The sequence below is a fragment of the Fukomys damarensis genome, unplaced genomic scaffold, assembly GCF_012274545.1.
Source record: "Fukomys damarensis isolate Sample0158 unplaced genomic scaffold, DMR_v1.0_HiC HiC_scaffold_30, whole genome shotgun sequence".
In the NCBI taxonomy this organism is placed as follows: domain Eukaryota; kingdom Metazoa; phylum Chordata; class Mammalia; order Rodentia; family Bathyergidae; genus Fukomys; species Fukomys damarensis.
Genome location: NW_022900942.1, coordinates 3,401,725 through 3,406,607, shown reverse-complemented (window position 1 = coordinate 3,406,607; position 4,883 = coordinate 3,401,725). Strand labels below are relative to the sequence as shown.

Here is a 4,883-nt window from a genome sequence, read left to right as displayed (position 1 = left end):
AAATTTAGTAGATTGGACAGAAATTAATTTTAATTTAGATTTAATTCAAGTTAATTTTTAATCCCTTCAACTCTACTTAATATTTCTGTGATGCAGGTATTTAATGTCTATGAAACAGCATTGTCATTCATGTTGATGTGTAGTTGCAACAAATATTCTGAAAGTTATACAGATAAGGAGAGCACCAGATGGAGTTTGTGTATATTAAACTAGAGCAAAATGTGACTTAGTTGTCATTATTATTAATGATAAGAATGACCTTCACATCAATTATTTCCTGTGACCTGAAGTTACTTTTTCGGTAGCAGACATTTTCTTTATCTTTTTGTATAACTGCACATGTGTTTCTGCAGAGGACTGTCCTTTGCGCCTGATTCTCAAAAGTTTGTACCTTTTTTGGCAAACAGGAGGCATCAACAGTAAAAACTTGTGTTAAACATTGAAAGGACCCTTCCTGGAGTCACAGTACTTGTCCTTAATCAGTGTGATGGAAAGATTCTGAGTGCAATCCTGTCTGCACCTTCATTCCTTTCACAAACGTCTCAAAGATATAAAAATGAAATAAGATGCATTTATTAGTAAACTTTCTACTTGTATGATGGTGTAACTTTTATTTTTAAAACAAAATCTATAGTGAATGCATACTTAAATTCAGACTTCTTTTAGATAGTACATATGGGGAACCGAATGTTATTCTTTTTATTTTTCACAAGCAGTATGAACACAGAGAGGAGGACAGATTCACACATACTCTGCCTATCACGGTGGGTTAAAGACACAGAACTCAAATGTCTATTTCCTTACTCTCATCACAGGGCACTGCAGCTTATGAAATTTCTTGGCATGTTTCATAAAATGATCATTAGTATTGAATGGACTGGGGGATATTTGGTAGTGCAGCTCAAAAATAATACAATGTAAGTGATAATGACTGACATTTTAGTAAAAATTGTGAAAGTAATAACATTTTACATGATTTATTGAGAGATGTAGCCATCACTTTTTTTTTTTGGTACCAGGGATTGAACTCGGGTTCTTGCTCTTGCAAGGCAGGCCACTGAACTGCTGAGCTAAATCCCTGGCCCCTGCCATCACTATATATTATGTACAATATTTTACTTGTATCACAGGGAGAGAGGCACAAAAAGTTTCAAGAGATTGTCACACTGATTAACTTACAGATGAAATGAGGTCTGTGTCTCTTGGGTAATGCTCTGCAGAGTTAGACATTTGCAGTTGATTCACGTTCTTCACAGGCAAACTTGAAACCCACTGTGAATGCAACCTAATCCCTTACAGGGCAATAGGTGCTGCATTGTACACTACTTAGATGAGATTTAAGTAAATTTTATGTAAGCTTTTAAGACAGTGGTTTTGGGACTCATAAACCAGTGTTGTCCTGGAAACCTTGACAGGAAAACCTACAAAGAGAATGCATAACAACAGAATGCACTGAGGACAGATGAAAAAGATAATGGAATTATGGAGAGATACCAAGAACACAAAATTCACATGTAATCATTCAGATCTCTAAAAAGTATTAATCATGATGTATTATTTATATGTTAATATTTAGAAAGATAATGATTGTGGAGCATTGTGTAAATTCTATGAAATATTTTAAGACCTTATTTCTCAACTCTTTTGTGAGACAGTGGCAAAACTTCTGAAATACAGATATTCTGATATGTTGATTAAATGAGATTATGATTAAATCAATGCCTAAGGATCTCAACATTTCAATATATACTCAGATATTTACTATTACTGAATTAGATCCTACAGTGATTCTGAATAAATGATTTTCAAAACACTTTCTTGCAGTAAACTTATAAGGCAAATAATTTTATCTCTGTTTTACAAATTAGGAAATTGCATGAGATGTGTTACAATCACACATACAGCTTGTGCTATCTCATGTGCTTTTTATTTTGCACATGAATTTTCAGGTGTGTTTACATTCTCTCAGATATGTTATTTCCAGTTAAAATGGTGTGGACTGACAAAATTATGACCAAATTTTCTTTATATAGATGGCATGAGAAATGAAGTTCACATTTAAGAAAAATCTGATGTGAAAATCTGTCATTTAGAGTTGGGGGGCTGGGATTCAGCCAGGGTTTGGGAGTTTCCTTATTTTTAATGTCACAACAATGTTATGATCACAAAAACAGAAGCAAATTACCCTGTTCTATTGAATAGAGAATCATGAGAAAGAGGAAAGGGCTATCTTACATAGCAAATACTTTATTGGTAATATGATGAGTAAAACAAACCTGTGTAAAACTTGAAAGCTCAAATATGCTTATTATCACTAATTAATTATTGACAGAAACAGTACTGCTTGCATGCCACTTTTATAGTCATATGTGATCAGATTATGTACATGTATTTGAATTTGCTTTATACATATTTTAGCTTATCAGAGAAAATAACAGGAGTTACATATTAAATAACTTATGAAAGTTTGGGTGAGCTCTTACAGTCTTGAAAGAGGAAAAATCAGAAAAACCAAGGAGGATGAAAAATTTGAGTGAGGTAACTGTCTCAACCAAATGTATTCAGATTATGAAACATTTAATTTAATATTCAAATACTGCAGTCCTAGATCTTATAGTATTTGCAGATACTCAAAGTCAAGGGAATTGGTATTATATTATGAAAATAAAAGGTGTCTTTTTTTGTTTCTAAAAATGTCTTCTAATATTATTATTTTTTCAGCTTTAATTGAGTTTATTGGTACATTTTAGGGATACAGTACAGCTACATTCATTGTTGGGATCTTGTACCTCTACATGACAAGTCTTGATTCTCATTTTTTCCCCTTACCTCTGCCCTCCCTTCACCCCCTCCTCCCCTCCCCATCTACAAACACTTTATTTTTATCTTTTCATTCTCTCACATTTTCTTTTCCCTTTTCACTCTTCCCCTACCCATCCCACCTTCCCTACACCTTTAGCTCCTTTCTTCCCATTTCTAAATGTCAGTAATCTTATTCTAATATTATTTTTTAAACAGGGATGATGTAAATTTCTATTCTTTTTCTTAAAAGAGTTAGCTGTATTTTATGGACTTCTGAACTCTAATGTTCTTGGTGTCCTCAAAGAATTCAATGCAGGGTCTGTAAAGTAGGAGTGTGTAAATGGAGGTAGATATCATGAAACCAAATAATGAAAAAATCTCTTGAGGAACAGGGTTTTTCATACTGAGAAATATTTCTGAAGGTTAGCCTTCAAATGTAAGTTTACTTGTGACTATTCCAATTCAAAATACGGAATCTAGGGTGCCTGCTTCATTTTTTTCTCATTGAGTTTATTGTTACATTTCAGGTATACAGTAGTTACATTCATCATTGGGATTTTGTACCTTTACATGATAGGTCTTGGTTCTCATTTTTTCCCCATACCCTGCCCTCCCTTCACTTTTTGAATGAAATTTCTTTTCATAAGGGCACTCAAACAACATGGAAATATACAATGTAACAAGTGTCTCTGAATTCCATCTCTTGGGCTTCTCAGAGGATCCAGACCTGCAGCCTGTCCTCCTTGGACTGTTCCTGTCCATGTACCTGGTCACGGTGCTCGGGAACCTGCTCATCATCCTGGCTGTCATCTCTGACTCCCACCTCCACACCCCCATGTACTTCTTCCTCTCCAACCTGTCCTTGGCTGACATCTGCTTCATCTCCACCACAGTCCCCAAGATGATTGTGGACATCCCAACTCACAGCAGGGCCATCTCCTATGTGGGCTGCCTGATGCAGATGAATTTCTCCATTATTTTCATGTGTATGGATGACATGCTTCTGACTGTGATGGCCTATGATCGTTTTGTGGCCATCTGCCACCCCCTGCATTATGTGATCATTATGAATCCACACCTCTGCATGTTGCTAATGTTAGTATGTGTCTTTTTTAGCTTTTTGGCTTCCCAAGTGCACAATTTCCTTGCTTTACAACTTGCTTTAAGACTGTCAAAATTGCTAATTTCTTCTGTCAGCCTTCTCAACTCCTTATGCTTTCCTGTTCTGATACTTTAATCAAAAATATTGTCACTTATTTTGTTGGTGTCATATTTGGCTTTTTTCCCATGACAGGGATCATTTTTTCTTACTCTAAAATTGTGTCCAGCATTATGAGGATCCCATCATCAGGTGGGAGGTACAAAGCCTTTTCTACCTGTAGTTCTCACCTGTTGGTTGTTTGCCTATTTTATGGAACAGGCCTTGCTGTGTACCTTAGTTCAGCTGTGTTGTATTCTTCCAGGAAGGGCATGGTGGCCTCTCTGATGTACACTGTGGTCACCCCCATGCTGAATCCCTTCATCTACAGCCTGAGGAATAAGGACTTCAGTAGCACCCTGAAGAGGCTCCATAGTTAGACAATCTAATCCCAGGAATTTTATTATTCATTTGGAATGTAGATTTGGAAATGAAATAAAACTGAACACACAAAACTCACTACTTCATTTCATTTCAGGTGTTTAATGACTATGTTTAAACTGTACCCTCTCCTTGGCGGTCATCCACAAGTGTCTTCCTTCCATTAACTTAGGTAAATTTACAGTGGAATCCCTAAAGCCACTGGACATATCCACACTTTCTCTGGAGGTATCAGGCCCTCTAAGCTTAACTTCTCTCCAAGGATGTTGTTCTCATTCAGGATCTGGTTGGTCTGCTGCCTCATGCCAGGTTAACCAAAATGTAGAGCCAGTTTGAAATTGGCAACATTTGTGCCACAGGCTGTGGTCTGATGTGTTGTACGTCATGGGTTGTGGCCTGCTTTATTGTTCCATTGGTATTCTCTTTTTTTTTTTTTGGCTGAATTTCTGGGATTTTTGACTATGAATTTTAATAGAGGGTTTATTTTCTGGCTGTAATATTT

At 36.1% G+C, this 4,883-nt stretch overlaps 1 pseudogene; it reads left to right on the top strand.

The window, feature by feature from the left end:
* The first annotated feature begins 3,463 nt into the window (after positions 1 to 3,463).
* LOC104851109 lies at positions 3,464 to 4,380 on the top strand (annotated as a pseudogene).
* Positions 4,381 to 4,883: the final 503 nt, after the last annotated feature.